General features: G+C 31.0%; 1 protein-coding gene across 1 annotated transcript in view; it reads left to right on the top strand.

The window, feature by feature from the left end:
* The window catches only part of LOC108721859 (interleukin-1 receptor accessory protein-like 1), a 253589-nt gene that overhangs the window by 83066 nt on the left and 151384 nt on the right, over nucleotides 1-19139 (top strand). The gene's annotated exons all lie outside the window — the stretch shown is intronic.

A 19139-nucleotide genomic window follows, 5' to 3' on the forward strand; every position in this document is an offset into this window, starting at 1 on the left:
CAACGTTACGACGCTCTCTCCTTGCTTCGATGGCAATAAAACTAGAACAGTGCTATATGTATGCTATTTGTAAATTGAAAACGCAGTCGTATTAGTCTTAATGGCGTCGTAGCGGAAAGATGAAATAGAGTCTGTAAAATGGCATTTTATTATTAAAATGGAATTTGAAATAAATTTTGTGAAATGGCATTTTATATTATTATATTAAAATATAATTTCCAATGTCTGAAGTTTCTAATAAACCGAATCGGAGCGCAATTTATAGAATTGAAAAATATATTTGAATACATATGAATATTTTAAGAAGCTACTGGAACATAATGAAATAATTATCGATATTACACGTTAGAAAGCGCTTTGAATTGGCAGAATTGAAAATTCTTTTACATGTTTAAAGCACACGCATACACAGACAAATCCCGAAAAACTCAATCTTAAAAAACGAAAAAAATAAAAAAATTATATATAGATATGTATGATCTTTTTCCTGTTTTTAAGGTTGAGTTTCCGGGATTTATTTTGTGTATGTACTTTAAATGTGTAAAAAGACTTTCAATTCTATAAAATCAATTCGAAGCACTATTTCTAACCTGCACTAAGAAAAATGGTTTGATTGGATTAAACAATAATTCTAGTGGAAAATGAATGAATCAGAATTTTCTGGTTAAATCTACTAGAATTTTAGTTGAAATAACTAGAATTTTGATTGATATAATTATTCTAGTAAAAATAAGAATTCTAGTAAATTTTCCCAGAAATATTATATCAACCAGAATTCTGGCTATTTCAACTAGAATTCTAATAAATTTAACCAGAAAATTTATCTATTTTCAATCAGAAATTTTTTTCAATGTGTAATATCAATAATTTCATCACCTCGAGCATGAAAATTTGCTTCGACTGCATATAGGATTCTTCTTTTAAATATTTGTCTTATTAAAAGGAAAGTTTATATCTATTATGATATATTTTGATTATAATATATTTGGAATAATAATAAGCGGCTAGTCGGAAACTTTTCTGACTAATTTTCGAGTCAAGATTCATTGTGAATTTTTCTAATGTTTGAAAAAATTTGATGCATTTGAAAGAATTTTTTATTAATACATAAATATATAATTATATAATATTTTAAACAATATTTATAATTATTAGAAAATTAATCAAAAGAAAATTATGTAACAATGAAACAACGGCATTGTAGCAGCATAAAGAAGCTTCCATCGAGAAATTTTTTTAAAGCACAAATTTTTCCCGACATTTTCCTTTTATTATGTCTATCCAATTAATTATTGTCAATCAGAGATAATATGAAATGATAATAACAAAGAAAGTAAGAGACAGAAAGAAAGAAAGAGAGAGAAAGAGAGGAGAAAAAGACTAGAGAATCATTTCAATAAACTTTCTATTATCGCCACTTTAATTATCTTCTCATTATCGTTAATTGATTTTTTTTCATCACTCCAGCGTTTCCCCATTCGAATTATCGGTTTTCCACGAATTTTTTCTCCGATCGACGATTGATCGATATAGTGTCACGTTCGAACAACGATTCACCAGTCAAACGCAACGATATTATGTACGTAGATACATGTCGGATGTGATGCGACCCGCTCGCAAATCGTCGAACGCTCATCGATTCATCGTCGATTACCCTTCGCTATTTATGGAACGCGATACATGTAAGCGAGACAGAAGCTCCGCGTCACGTTCTGTGAGCGATGAACTTGACCACATTCGTCGAAATGCCTTTCGCGGTTTATCGACGATCCTGCTTTTTGTTTGAATGAATAGCTTGCACGCCGCGAAATACGTGCTGAGTTGCTGCATTTTTAGATCAATAGATACGATTCGTATAGATGTTTTGTTCTTTTTTTAAATTTTTCTCTGCTTAAATTTTATCGATAACTCCATTCGTATCTCCTGTCGCCCTCATATGATATTCATTTTTATTTAGATCGACGGTAGGAGGGTATAATTTTCATTTTTTCCGAAATATATTCTTGGAAAAGAGAATACAGCTATTTTGGCAATCGGTCGGGGATTTAAAAGTGAACTAATTTAATTTTATAAAAAATTGTCAAAATCGTCATAATTCAAAAAGAATAATTTTTTAAAGGGTTGTGAAATGAAATTGTTGTGAAGTGAAATGACAAAAATGACTTTTGGTTATGTTAAGAATATTTTTTTGCCGATATTATTAAATTAGTCAACAATTTTCTATTAGATAAAAAAATAATTTTTTCTCCTTTTCGAGGAAACTTAATTTTTTTACTTGTGTCACTTTTGAATTAAAGGAGCGATATATGTTAAAACTTAAATGTTAACATATATAAATATAATATATATAAATATTAATATATAAATATTAATATATAAATATTAACATATAATCATCCTTTTTATAATTTGCGCACTCTCTAAAATTTTTAGAGAGAAAATCTTACTCTTAGGAGTAAAAAAAAATTTCACTCTTAAAGATTAAAAATTGAGTCACTCTTTTTCAGGATAGGCTCAATTTTCACTCTTTAGAGTGAGATTCCACTCCAAAAAATTTATAGAGTAGAGATTGTATAGTAGAGATCGCTTTAAATACCAGAGTTTGTTCGCGTGTCGGTTTAATTAAGGTAATAGCATTTAATTAAAGCTTTCTTTTCGAGGACAAGTGCTCATGTTGTCGAAAACTTTCACTAAGGGGATATCTCGAAACACACGGCTTGCAGTTTACATGGATAGGGGTTTCTCCACGTGCATAACTATACTGCGCATATATGTGGCTTTTTCATCTGCCACACAAACGTTGGATACATACGCGGAACGACGTTTGCTCGACGAATTTGCATAATTGCGCACACATTAGCCGTAACTATCGCGCACAGCCGCGATAACTATATCTCGTATAGCCGCGCCGCGCTCGTTGTACAATTTCGGGTTATCGTCGCAATCGCGGCAATATTCTTCCTGGAATATCAACGTCGGATTTTCAACAACCACGAAAGCCGCCGTTCGTAACTCTCGTTTTCTTTCTGTGAACTTTCATTATTGTGCCTTTATCGACTTAAATCCCGGTACAAGACTAAGAGTGTAGAGTTAAGTTTAATCGGAGGTTGTTTTTCAGGAAATGGATCGATATATTAACTTTTTATTTCTGGTACAAATTAGTACAAATTTAGTTCTTTTCATTAGTATCTTTGTTTCTTTTTTCTTTTTTTTATGTGGTCCTGCTGGCTTAATAGAGACAGTACCTACACATAAACAGCCATAAATGAAATCGATTATTTCGGAATAATTTTAAATTTTGTATATATATATTCGTAAATTTCTTTTAATGATCAATATTTTGAAAATTTGAATTAAAAAAATTAATATCTTATTATCTACTATAGTACATTTATCACTTTCTTTCTTGAATTATTATTTATTATATATAATTTTCTTAATATTTTCTTTTATTTATCTTTATTTTCAGTTATGATACGGGATTATTCTAATCTCTACTTCTCTTTGTTTCTTTAATATATCTCGCTATTTAATTTTTATATTTTTAGTAAAGCCGTCTTTTTCTTCGCGCATTTTTCTATGTGCCCATTTGGTTTTTCTTCGTTGTTTGCTACCATTTATTAGAACAAAGCGTCGCTTTGTCGGTTTCTCCAGTGAAACGGTTTTCTCTCGGTGACGCCGGCCAAATTTTTCCTGTTTCTGCTTTCGAGCATCGAGTCCGGCTTCAAAAAAGGCATGTAGGTATACAGCCGCCGCTGGCGGGAAAATTGTAGCCATCACGCTCGCATTTCGTGGAAAATCTCGCTTATTATTACGAGACTCGTGCCTCTTTTCTTGCCATTCCACGGAAAAGCGAGAATGCGGTCAGCGAAATAATAATACAAGAGTTCTCTTAACCCATTAATATATACCTCGCGAGTTTATGTCGTGATTTATCGTTCTTGGTAAATTTCTTATTTATTAAAAACACACACACACACACGTGGAATCAAGATTTTATGATAAATAAATTATAAGTAATACTGAGATAATTAAAGAAATTATTTTTTTAACTGATAAATGATATTTTTTAAATTACCACGTATGTATAGTAACTAATTTATTAATTTTATTAATTTAATTACCTACAATATAATAATTTTTAATTACTTTTTATATTTGTAGATGTATAATATCCAATATAAAGGAATTTAAAAAATTATTTTTATTAAAATTAATAAACAAAATAATAATTAGTATATATACATGGCGAATAACATTTTACTAATAATAAATTATTTATATATTAAAAATATTAAATAGATATATAAAGATTTAAATTTTTAGTTTTCTCGGGGTTTAATTTAGTAGTTACTCGAGACCACATATAAAGTGGTCTCCAATTACCTTCACTCGTATTGCGAAATCCTAGCATTGTTCTGAATGATGTACAAATCTGAATGAGATTATCCTTTGCAACTAGATGTAGTCTGTGTATATATATTTTCGTTAATTAATTACAACTGACGTGTTTATTAGCCAGCGTGGCGCACAAATCCTATTACATCTATAGATGTAGGATTTGCAGTTTGCAAATTCTTGGAATTCTAAATCGTAGCTTTGAGAATGTTAAAATTTATGGTATATTAAATATACATAATATTAAATGAATAACAAATACATATATAGACTAATAATCACAATAACTTACGTGGTGTTTCGTTTCTCGAGATTCCAGATTCTTTCGCGATTATCAAATTCCTTAATCTGAACTAAGTTTAGAATTCTTAAATGTTGGAATTTCGTACAGATCTTTTTCTTCTAAATATTTCACACAATTTCTTATCTCACGTTTCCAGCATTTTAATTTATAGTGATAAATTAATTTAGATAAGTGATAACGAAGTGATGATAATAAGGTGAAAGTTTCGTATTTCGGGAACTCAGGAAACTTCCAAGTTTTATAAGTACTTCGCTATCGGGGTCTCTTCATCCGGTCAGTTTTAGATAACTAAAAATTATCTTATCACTGAAAAAATATTTGGTTGAAAATGGACAAACCAAAAACTTCTCTGATTATATTAATAAAAATTATTAAGTACATTTAATATATATATATATATATAATATCCCATAAATATTGTGCATACTAAACTCGTTATCCATTAAGATAATTTGAAAAAGACATTTCTTTTATTTAAAATAAATATGGAGATAATACATATTCTAATAGGTAATGTAATTTAGCTAAAGATAAGATGATATTATTTCATTATTTAGATGATTATCTAGATAATTTTATATGTAGATAATAACACGGACACTACATCCAGTTTTATGATCATGCGAGAGCAGCGGGGACGGATTCTGAATTTCTTCCCGACGACTCGTTCGGAGGAGCCGTCTTGAAATATTATCCGATGCAGTCGTGGGAGGTGAAAGGGGTGCGGGACGTGTTCTAATTTGCACGGGCGATGTAATGGCTGATTTCGAGCACCCGGTACATGGTGGAATTTCAACGGCTCAAGACCAAGATCCGCCTACCTGCCGTCCTACCACTTCCTTTTGTTTCTCGTCTCAGAACTCTTCTAGACCCGCAGACACCTTCTTCTTCTTCTTCTTCTTCTTCTACTTCTTCAGGTAGCTGATGTTCTGGCAGATTCCGTAGATTTGTACAACAGACGTCGTTTGTCCTTTTCGTTTGATCTTTTTTTATTTTGAGCTCGTTCTACTCCTTTGTTATATCTCGATTGACGGTGAAAGTTGTGAGCCGATCCTTGTCTCGAGATGAAGATGTGATACTTGAGAAATTCCCAGACAATTATAGTCTTGTTACTAGGGTCCTACTAGGTTGTCCAGATTAATCAAGTTGTAAAACAAGGGTCTTTTGAACTGGTCAATGATAATTTAATTTTCGTAAAATAAACTCATTTTATAATCTACCAGATTTTAATCATATAGGATTGTAATCCTTTTATCACTTGTCTGACAATTTAAAATAACAAGATATTCATAAAATAAGGATTTTAATTTATATATTTATATGTTTTCACATTTAAATTAGATTGCAGAATTGGATGTGTTATTATTTAAGCACTAAGATCCAGACCAATAATTATAAGACCTTAAGGTGTACGTTACTCAATAAAATATTCAATAAAAAATATTATAATCTCTCTAATCATTTGAAATGCACACATCGTATTTTAATTCCTATCTCGAATTCTTATAGTTGTTTATGTTTCCAAGAATTTGATAAAAGCGACTCGATCAGTTTTTCGTTTAACCGCATTCGATTATTAGCCTCGTTGGAATTGCATATTTATGTCGAGAGAAACTCCGCGGAATAACTATTATTTTTCTTATCGAGACTTTATCGTCAATTTTCCTTATATTATAAATAGAGATGATGCAAGATGTATTAAATTAATACTCGTCGAGAGAGATAAGTTTAGAAAGATTTCTTGCAGCTTGCATCATATATTTATTTTATAGATTAGGTTATAACCTTGATTAAAAATCCAATAATTTTAGCGATATTTCAGAAATGAATAAATAACCAATAAATTTAGGAAAATTATTACAGTATTAATATTAAGTTATTAGTAAATAATGAAAAATTATATATTTATACAGCTTACATCAAATTATTACAACAGCAGTATGATTAAAAGCCCAAGATTTTTTAGTATATTTATTATACATCAATTTTGTAGTATTTTAGGAACGAATTAAGATAACAAATACGAATAACAATAAATTCAGCCAGTAGAGAATCACATTGAATGACTATAATATTAATTTTTTAATTTCTGATGAATAATATTTTTAACTGCTTATAACATTTTCTTTAAATTTTCCACATACATTTTTTCCTCTTTCATTTTCCTCTCCTTTTTCTATCCTTTTATAGATTTTTATTTTTTAATTAGTTTTTAAATAGTTTTTATGAGTTTATACATTATATTTACATACAGGATGTCTCGTAATAATAAATGTAAATAATTAGAAATAATTTCTTTGCATATATAAGCTTTCGATATTAATAAGAAGTGACAATTAACTTTTGCTTTTAACATTTTACGTTTTTATCACACCCGAATGCGCCAATTTTGATTAGTATATTTTGATTCGCTACTCTAATTGCTGCACTTGTAATTTAAAACTTATTATAGCTTTGATATTTTGGTATTAGAATTTTCGCTTTAAAATGATCTAAAACAATCTAAACATCTATCCTTAAGCGTTATTACAGTCTGTACGGAATATACCCGATACATATTCTACGTTAGTTTATTTTATATTTCATGTTTTTTCAGTACGTGCGCCATGGATCTCTTGAGTATTCAATAAAAATAATCCTTCCATCGCGCATAATTATTCCATTATTGCCTAGCCAGTGCATCTTTGATAAAAGAAAATAAGACAAATCCGCACTAGATCCCGTATAAATCCGCTATAAATCCCCCTTACATAAACTTGCTCCAGTTTATTCCAATAAACGGAATCCTGTAGCATCCTTGGTCGAGCGAAGAGCTTCTATATCGATACATCGCTCGTTCGTCCGTAATAAAATCCGCCGTTTTTATTTCCCATCCGGCCGTTGGCGGAGAGATTATGATCATCCTGATTTTCCTTTTGTCGTTATTCTTTTCCTTCCCGATACCACCGTATTATTACTGTAAATTGTCATTTCGTCGCGTAGAAGGACGAACGAGCTCGTCATCGCCATCATCATCCTTCCTCATGTCTCGATCGTCTCCCGTTCCCTGTTTCATCGCTCTCTCGTCCTCTCCCTTTATATTTGCTGACTAACTGAATCAGCAACTGAAAGCCCTCCTCCGTTGCTAGTCGATAGTTTGTTTTCGAGAGGAAGCGGTATTTCGCCTCAACTTCTCTCGCCAATGAGATGCCGCGCGTCGCTTCGTCCTCCGTTTTTCCTCCGATATCATGCGAGTCCCGAAAATTAGAGAATTTCCTGTTGACGAGATCAAGGGAAAATTTTTTTCTATCACGATTCATTTATATTATAAGATATACTTGAGGTATAATTATATGATATACGAAACATCATATCAGCTGCTCAGCTGCAATCTTAGTTATTATGTGCTTTGGTACTCTTTACTTGTATATTTACTGGTTTTTAAAATTAATTATATTGATTTATGTAAAATTAATATCTAATATTGTCAACCATTGCACCCAATAATAAAAAAATAATAATTATATTATTTTATATGAAGTAATGAAAAGATATAAAAGTGTAATGAAAAGTAAAGCTGATTGGATTCAAAACGTGATTGTTATGGTTTACCTCATTATTAATTATTGTCGTTATTTCTATTCCGACAAAAAGTGAAGGAGACGTGTTGGATTTTGACAAATTTACGTAATTATTGTTTCTAATTGAGGTGCATGGAGACTAAAATACGTAGCTTAGTGTAGTTGTGTCCTAATTATGCAAAATTTCAGTTATTTCGTCCTTCTATTTTTGGACTTTGACGTTATCAGTAAGTAGATATCACAAAATTGACAACGTTGTCTCATCGAAATTTTATTAAAAGGATTAAAATATCGTTCCATCGTAACGCTTACAGAAACTGATCGGTTCAGTGTCTTCTACGATGTTTGCCTTGAGTTGAAATGATGGGTTGACCTGATCTGTTAAAAGTAGGGTGCGACAGGCGATCAGAGGGGCCCAAGAGACAACGGTTCACGTAGGACCCAAACCTATCCGAGGGACCTTCGATCGAGCGCCTATAAATCACCCATAATTTATCAACTCAAATATTTCTTGGAGAAGACTTGACGATAAGCGAGGGGAGGTGGAAGGTTCGGAGAGGATTAGCTTAGACATATGGGCCGGGTAAGTTCACGAACCGGCCGGGGTGGTAAAAGAGAGGTGGTAAAAGAGGGGTGGTAAAAGAGTGTGCTGCGGCAGTTTGTTTTCAAAGGACAGGTAATAATGGCCCTTAGGCGAGAGAGACCTCCCTCATCCCACCCTTCCATCCTGCCCGGGATGAAACGCGATGGTTTTGTATGCAGACAGCGATGCGCGCGACGGTGTCGTTGCGACAGCCGGCACACGTGATCAAATTTCCTGACGACAACGACGAGGATGAGAAAGCGGCCCTTTACGTCAAGCAGAACGGAAAGCTTCAATACGCGCGAAATCATCGCGAGCCGGCCATCCTGACGCGCGCGTCCGCGCAAGGAAATGGCAGTTACCGTCGCGTGACAAGAATCGGATCGTTTTCGTTTCCGAAAGGGATTGGGCCGGAAAAGGATTGCGTCAGATCGTATCTTCGATTAGCAGATCGGTTGGTTGAGGTGGCTGCGTTTGCGACACCTGGTAGCCGAGGAACAGGTCGCGGATGTTTTACGAGCTTGTTTTACTGGCGGCGTAACCTGAGTTAATCCAACTCGACTAAGAGCTCGTTTTACAGCACCCATAATCGATCGGGATTGGGACGAGTTATTTTTTCACTTAAGAGAAATTTATGATCTCCTCTGCTTTTCGCGGTCATTAGAGATAATCACGAGTCTCTCCAAAGTGATGGATTTTTATTTTCTTTCATCTTTTAGTCTTGCTCCTTAGTTTATCGCCCCCGGGTTACTCTTTCTTATTATTAAAGTATTCTCTTTCTTTAATCCCTTCATTATAATATTATTCACGTTTTCATTTACATCGTTATTATTTTTACATAGCTAACTAAAGTAAATGTTCCAATAATTAAATGTGCTTAATGATTGAAATATTAACAATATATTTGTGATTATTAAAATATTTAGATTAATAACAGCAAAAAAATAGCAAAGTAAAAAGAAGTTAAATACCTTGTATCAAAATATATAATAAAAATGTATATATATTTTGATTGCAAATTATTACGAAAAAAATTTCTAATTTTGCAGGGATAGTCATATTTTCACTCTTATTCATCTTCTTAGCATTTTGAGTGAAGACAATAGTGTCTACATTTTTGAATTTTTAAAAATATAATATTCACCTAAATGTACTGTATCGTAGCTTTATGATTTTTATGATGATTGTAAGAAACTGAAAATTAAATTTAAAAAATTAATTTTATCAGAAGTTCAATTACTGATATAATTAGTTTGATGTAATAATTAATGCACTCGTGTTTTTTTTTCAGATTTATGTGATAGCGTATATTTTTCGATCACCGACAAAACAAAGTTTCATGTGGATGTTAAGTCCTTTTGTAATGTCATTAATTATTGATTAATATTAGTCATTATATGATTATTATTGATTAATAATAAATGATAGAACTAATAATAATCATACCTTATATTTAATTAGGACATTGTATCGATTTTGCTAAACTTGTATCATTAATTGCGCCATACTGAATACGAGATATTCGTAAAAAGATTGCGTTATTTGTTTCTCGACTGTGTTAAGGACCAAAGTTAATCGGGCGTGGAATCGCACAGGGTTGTTCATCCAGGGTATATTTTTATTTTTTCTTCTACTTTTTTTTCTCTTACCCAGTATCGTACACCTTGGAAATATCTACTCGGGTATTATATATACTATATATATATATACATTTATATATATACACACTCACTCTTCCAGAAATATCAAGAGCGCTCGCTTCCATTCCGTTTATCGACAGTCCCAGCATCCAGCGTGCCGCCAATCGGTCACGCAAGGTTGCCTCGGCAGCCAATGAACGCGTCGAGCTTGACAGCTCTCGATACTCGCGAATACAGCGCACGAGAATATCGTTTTCGCAATACCTCTGCTCTACCAACCGTGTCTGAAATTTCGTGTCTGAAAGGCGGAAATTACTCGAAAGCTCGAGCGTGAACTCGAGCGAGAAAGCTCTCGGCGGATCGTTCGGCCGTTTATCGATTGTAAAAGTATCGTGGTTATTTAGGACCTGGTAAAGCGACCCTGCCATGACGATAATGAGCCTGTAACGACGGTAATGATATCGTTACATTGTCATTGGGCAGGTTTTATATATGGCAAAAAAGCTACGCAATATAATAACACTATTATTAAGGTACACAGTAAAAAAAATTTGTGTATTTGTGTTGGAAACAGTCCACTCACGTTTGTGTTGAATTTTTTAACATATTCGAGTGTTAATTTAACATAATGTGATTACTCATAAATTCTAAGACAAATGAATGAAATGTATGTTAATTTAACATATCATAAATGTTAATTTTTTGAAAAAAAATGTTCCCACGGTTTATTTACAAACTGTGTCGATGTTATCTTTCTTTGTATTTATTCTCGTACATAATATCTGTGTTACCTTCTAACATATTTATCTTGTGTAAAATTAACTCAAAAATTTGAGTGGATCGTTTGGGACATACGATTTATGTTAAATTCAACATTTTTTCCAACTGTATATTCATAGTCCATTCTTATTTTAAGACTGTCTTAAGTAATGTCTTAAGATACTATTGCGGCCCTCTGGTTTGTGACATCTAAGACTATACTTAAGACAGTCTTAAATCTTATAAAAATTAACTTGAATACTGATTTTAACCCCTTCAGACTTAATGTTATTGGAACCATGTTTAAAAAACATTTTTTTTAAAGTTCAATTCATGTGCATTTTGATAAATAATTTATATTAAACACTTAGTTTTTTTTTTTTCAAAATTTTGATTATTTTTTTCAACATATGCATTATTATGTACAGATCTGAGATGATGTCGATAGAATTAAATAATTTCAACGGATTTTTAAATTTGATGTGCATTACAATGTACGCAAGGTCTGAAGGGGTTAAGAGTTATATAGAACAGAGATCTAGAATTGACAAACGAGAGATAATGAGGATAGCAGGGAGAACGAAATGAAATCTTGCGAAGTCGGGCGCATTTGAACAATTTCCGGTTCACGAGAAACGACAGGATGAAACGAGGGAAGATATGGGTATGATTTGTTAATATATGCTTCTTTGAAGTTCTTGAGCGAATTACACATGTTGAAAGTGCGAAGATTCTAGATTTAGTTCAACAGCCTTTAGAATTTAATACTTTGAAATTGAGAGTTGCGGAATTTTTGAAACTTGTTTTATTTCGACTCGTGTTTTGTTTTAGAATTCAAAACAAAATCAAAAGGCAATGAGGCAAATACGAAGTTAGTACTTTTTTAAAAAGCAAAGTGTATTAAGTTATGATATTTTTTTCAGTTTAAATTAAAATTAAATCATCCTTAGTAGATATAACTTACAATTGAATCATAAATTGTTGGGGTCGAACGCAGCAAAATAGTCGCATACAACTAAAAATGCAACCTAATCATATAAGATGTAAAAAATGTGTACAAGTATGTCGATTGTCTGTCTGCTAAATAATAGGAGAACATTTCTCTATATCATAATTAAAACGGAAATGAAATTTGTTGCAATTTGAAACCAAGCACAAGTGAAAAGATTGTCCATTAAGTGAAGACAATTGAAGGAACATTTCGTTTATTTTTTTATTCTACATTTTAGGATTAATAAAGTCTTGAATTTCTTGAAAAGATTTTGGGATTTTTAAATTTTAGACTTTTTGATTCTTTTTATTCCATGAATTTTAATTCTATTGTTAAATTTGACAACATTAAACTTTTACTAATAAAAGATTCAATATTTTTAGAACTCTTGAGTTAGATTAGATTAAAATTCTCGGATTTAAGTATTATCTTGAATAAATATAAGACGTTACATGGTTTTTTATCTTATATATTATCGTGTATTATATTATCTTGTGTGGGTATTATAATAATCTAAGAATTCAATAATCCTGTATTTATAGTTCCAGACTTCAAGCTAGTTTAGAATTTTTTAATATCAAGAATTTGAAATTTCAAATAAATTTTATATTTTCTTTGCGACTGTTATACTTTAATTTTTTTATATTATACAATCTTAATATTCTTATATATTGAAATTTTATATTGTTATTTCTGCTGTTTGTATTTTTATATTCTTACCATTTGGAGTTTTTACAATCAAGATTTAGATCTGTAATTTCTCAAACGACGTGAGATATTTTATTCGATGGCATTAATAATAATCATATTTTCCTTGTCACATCACACTATCTTTTCATATTTTTTTACTGAAATGTATTTCTCTGGAACTAAAGGATTCTTTTCTTATTATGTTGCAGGTGAGTGTTTTGACTCCTGCGGCTATGCAGCATTTCGCTTTTAAGAAAACTCGCATGATTCTTCCGTGTTTAAGCTTCATATATACGGTGAGTTATTTTTATCTCGCCCTACGGTGGGGATTATATTTTTAATTTGGTTAACGTACTACTATTATCACCATATCGTGGAGCAGCACTCGTTACAAGGTGTCGTATAAAAAAAAGCACTTAAAAACAGAAATTTTTTTTAATATGTCAGATGTTAAAAGATATAAAAATAATCTATATAGCTGATGATTAATTAAAAAATTGTTTTTATTAAAATACACTCGTTTTTAGAGAATCTCAATATTTAACATTTTGGAATATATTCTTTATTTTATATAAAATATAAGAAGCCTACAAGAGAGTATTATAATGACATATGTAATATGACATAATGGAACATATGTATATATAAAATGTATATACAGGTTTTAATGTAATTGCCGTATAATAATTTAATAGCGTATATAGAATTTAAGTTATATATATATAGTTTAATAGTATAATAGTTTAATAGCGTTAAAGATTACAAAAATAATATAAAAATATTGAGGTCACAATAATTTTTCAGTCACAAAACGATCAAAGTTGGCCAATAATATTACGTGAAGATGAAACATTGATTTATCATCTGTAATTTATTATAAAGTACAGGTGATGTTAATTTTATTACTTAGTTTTGTTTTTAATTTTTTATATAAATATTACATACCTACATTATAATCAACAAATATTGTCAAATAATTGACAAAATTATTATCAAACTCTTGAAATTAATAGCAATTTTTAATTGTTATATATAAATTTAATCTTGTTTTTAATAAAAATTTCCCTAATATATTGATTGTTTTATTTATATTATTAAATATAATTTTAAATATGAATTTTATGAATAAAACTTCTTATCTTTGTTCACGAAATAGAAAACTAATTTATATATATATCGCTTCTTCAGATTTTCACATTCCAGAAGGATTTAAATCGTACATTTAATAAATTAAATTAAGGAATTTAATCGTAATTTTTTAATAAATTATAAAAGAATCTTCATATTTTTGCAATGACTTAATTTCTTGTTTTGTAAAGTTTCTCATATATTTTTTCAAGATATAAAAATTTAGAAAATATAATAAGTTTATATACAAACAACATAATTTACATACTGTACATTGTCGGTCGAAAAACGAACGAAAAATCTTACTATAACACTAGACGTTACATTTAAAGTGACACGACAACTCATTTCTTATGTTAAAATCCTTTCTGTTGTGTTAGGGAACGGAACAATATTTACCATTGAATACTTAAAACATTAAACGAAGAGGCTGGTATACGATGGTGTACTATTATACTATTATACGATGTCACCGCGTCGTCGTTTACGCGACAAGTCTCGAGCAAGCACGTGGGCAACAGTCGCAATCTGCGTCATCGTACATATCTCCTTTAAAATAATAGTATTATATATATTTGTTGGGAAGAATATTCTTCGCGATCGCGCGGTACAGGCATCACGGGACGCGATCATTCCTTACGATTATTACAACTGTGCGCATTGCAGTAGCATTGCAGACGAATTAACTGCCGTGATTAACGACGTCATTTATCAAGCCTGAGTTCCGTTATTCATTGCGAATACTGAAAATCTATAGTTCATGTTACGTATAGATTTTTAGTATTCACAGTGAATAACGGAATGCAGCTCGAAGCGATATCTCTTCGATTTAATGTCTACAGCAGTCAGCAGAGATGCGCAACTGGCGGATTCGGTCCGTCTAACACACTCAATAATCAGAGGAATGGGCGATTTTTAAAAATCGATTTTCTGAAGAATTGATTCTTTTATACTTGCGGTTCATTTGCCATATCACAATTTTCAAAATTAAATTTCACAAACCAAAAACCCCGGACACTTTGCTTGCAATCCCAGACGTATATAAAAGTAGGTTATTAAAATTGGTAGGTTAGTAAAATTGGTCAGAACAGTTAACGAATAATTATTTCACATCTAATTATTCATTAGTAGCACTAATCTGATATAAGAAATTGTCCAATCATAGTCGATTATTCTTCTCACATTTGATTATTATTGGTAGTTTCTTACAGCTTAATGGACTTTCTACAATAAGTCATTACCTAAGCTTTAAGTTTAAGATGAAATTAATTGACCAATCATAGTCAATTATTCAACTCACATCTGACTATAATTGGTCAATTTCTTACGGTTTAAGGCTTAAAGCTTAGGTAATGGCTTATTGTAGAAAGCCCATAAGGATTACACTATTGTAAATCAAGAACTACTACAGAATAGCGTTGGAGGTCAAAGCAAAATATTTAGAAGCTTCTTTGAAACGCCGGACGCTCATCATAATTATCCCGAACTCCTTTGGAAGATCCCTTTGGACGTTCAGGACGCCCTAAAAAAAGAGAACGAGGAGAAAAGGACGGATGGCAATCATAGATGTGTTCCATTTGATGCTCGCAACGCTTTTGGAATCGTTTCATTCTTATTGTTTATCAAACAAGGATAAATGATGTAAGCCAAATAAAATATATGCCGGGTGCAAAAAAATTAATTTGACGAAAGATCAATTCAATATCGTAGTCGAAATATCCAAAATTTAAATCCGTTACTTGTGAAATAAAGGTAAATAACAACGAAAAGCTCAGCGTGCAGATGGTTACAAGAGTAAACTACCTGAAAGAATTTATTGCTCGCTTAAATTTGGTACTGAGGTATTGTTTGAATTTGTTGCTTGCAAAATAAGTGTAAATAACAACGATAAATCTCGAAGCATGCAGGCGAGTACAAGAGTAAAGTACCAGAGAAAAATTTGTTGCTCGCTTAAATTCGATACTGAAGTATTGTCTGGATATTTTTTTGTAAAACAGGGATCGGCAAAGAAACTAATCCGTGTGATTATTATTATTATTATATTTTGATTTGTGTCGATAAAAGATTTGTAAAAAATTTCCTCTATTTCATTTTATATGTATGTATATAATATCCTTTTAGCCCGCAAAGCCTAGAATATTTTCTATGCGGTTCTACAGAAAAAGTTTGCTGATCCCTGAAATACATGACATACTTCGTTCAAATTTCCACGAATTGGCCGATACAAGAACTTCAATGTACATCTTGATGTGACGCGTTTTATGCAAAGTCATCGCGCGCTATCATTCTAGACGAGATCGAGCTACACAGGTAGCAGCTACTACTCGATGTTGTTCTTCCACGATGTTGCGAGATGCGTGACAAAATGTCAAGAGTGTCGCACAAAGTGCCCTGCAAAGTGCCGTAAAAACGTATTTCAATTTCTCGTTGTCCGCGTCTTTGAGAGTGTTGCCTTCGCGCGAGTGTGCAATCCGGATTCTTGAGAGGAGGAGGAAGTGACTTAAGAGAGCGACCTTGATGAGTAATCTGTTATTCATTTATTAATTACGTACAGAATTAATCTTATATTTGTCGCGTTCCGCGTATCACTTTGCATCGTGATGTAATGTAATCATGACATATAGCACGTAAACTAGTTTTCAAAGTTATCGAAGTCCAGACGGTTTATAATTCATATCAGAATTCCGAATAGCATTTATTATAACTTTCGAATGTTTATCGTATTTACATAGCGCATAAAATTATAAGTACACAGTTAGATATCGAACGAGCGATGATAATCCAATTCCTTCAGCTAAAATTACATTTTGTTAAATTTAACTTCCATATCAAAATAGAAATTAATTCATTTCTGTGGTTAGCTTCAAAGTAAATTAACGTTCATGTTAACGTATGCACTTAATAGATGATAAACTAAATTTGAGTAAAATTTAATACATTTTCTTACGTTGAATTATTCAACTTCATTGTTTTAGTTAAATTAATACCATATTGACTAAGAGTAGTGACGCTCTATAGAAATTCAAAATAACTCAAATTAAACATAATTTAACATTATGAATTTAAAAGTGTGCAACTACAATTGTATTCTGACATGAATTGTTTTAAAATAGTTAATAAAATAATAATATTCAATGCTTTTACAGTGAATGCAGGAAATATAATATTATACACACAGAGGAGATATGTTGGTCGGTCGATCGTTACGTGGGTCACACTTATTGAATTATATTTAAAATATTATCTGAACGTGTATGAAATTTGTAGTTAGATTATTTATTCTCTAAATCTGAATCAGTGGATAGTCACTAATTACCCAGTGGCATACTTGGCACTGATACCAGTGATTATCCACTTCAGATTCAGATTTAGAGAGTATATAAGTATTAGATCAAATTCAGATTTAGAGAGTATATAAGTATTAGCTTTGTATATATTCCAGTTTGTGATGATTTGCAGTTAGAAAGATCTTTTTTTTTTTTTTCAAGAATATAATTAATTATTATCTTAAACTTTTACGGGAAAAACATGAATAAAATCTTATCTCGCGAGTATTCTGTTTTATTTTGAGTACTATTTAAAACATTAGAGTGAATATCACTCTGAATAGTAAAAGCTCATTTTTAAAAATTTAAAATTGAGCCGCACTCTCTATTTAATTAATTTCTCTTTAGATTGAGATTTTTACTCTAAAAAATTTAGAGATGCTTATGCTTTATAATTTAATGTAGTTTGAGTTTTAACTCCGCAGTTACGTATTCTATCGGCGAGTGGCAGGTTAATTTTTAAACTAAGGTAATAGACCTCTGCAAAAATTGTGTCAGACACTTATGAAAAATGTATGTAACACGCGTATGTAACGCGGATTTATAAAAATCGTTGCATTAAAAACATCCAATGCTGTAAACAAGAGTCATAGATATATTATTGTAACAAAATGAACAATAAGCTATATAAGAAAGATTATACATATATAATATTTAATCTTGAAGCATCTAAAATTATTTATCGATTTAACGTGCATGTGAAATTCGGACAAAGCTTACAAAACAGAGCTTGGTTTTGATCAGTGCATTTATTAATTATTATTGGCGCATTTTAGCGCCATATTATACGATGGCGAGATCAGTCGTTTAAAATTTATGGAACAATCTCGCAGGTGTAATAATCGAAGTGATACAGAAAATATTTTATACGTAAAGTGCGCTTGGCAAAAAGCGATGAACAACGATAGTATAATTTTTGCAAAAAAATATTACCTCCAGTAAAGATATTTTTGTGTTTTTTTAACGATGTACTTTAAGTACATTATCCGATTTTTAGGAAATGCATAATTGAGAACACTGCATGTGTGAGAATATAATACATTGTGAAGCTATAATATCTTCACAGTATAATTAATAATGTTATTTTAGTAAAATTTATAAAATGCATAATTGTGTTTTTTAATTAGATAAATAGCAAAGAATTAAGAGAAAAAGATAAAAATGTGATATAATTATAAGTATAAGGTAACTCCGGTATATACGCTGCACCTATCAAAAACTTAATTTATTAAGTATTATTTACTATGTTTAAAATAAACGAACTATATCAGTAAAAACTTTGTACTGTCTACTACTATGAAAAAAATATTAGAAATCTGAAATATATATATTTATTTTTTGTGTTAAAAAATAAACTTTTTGAAACCCTTGCATTTTTGCCATATATCCCATAGGGGTGGGATATATGACTACTCATAGGGGGAGAGGGGATATATACGGCTCATGAAAAATTTACAAATAATGCATATAAATAAGACGTAAAATGACACAATAATTTATAAAATGCGTTTATAAAGTTTTATTAAGGAATAAAAATGATAAATATGTATATGAAGTTATAAATAATAATTACAATCTTCCTACATATATTAGCAGTGTTATGACAAGAGGTACATATTTTATGTAATGCATTTATTGCATTTAGTGCATTGATGTCAATCTGCGCACTTTGTATGCTTTGGGCATAAATCTCGCCCGCTAAAAATGTCGTATATCCCAAATAGGTGGGATATACAAGACAACAAACTAAACAAAGAATA

This window comes from Mycetomoellerius zeteki, unplaced genomic scaffold (genome assembly GCF_001594055.1).
Source record: "Mycetomoellerius zeteki isolate Tzet28-1 unplaced genomic scaffold, Tzet1.0 scaffold186, whole genome shotgun sequence".
Classification (NCBI taxonomy): domain Eukaryota; kingdom Metazoa; phylum Arthropoda; class Insecta; order Hymenoptera; family Formicidae; genus Mycetomoellerius; species Mycetomoellerius zeteki.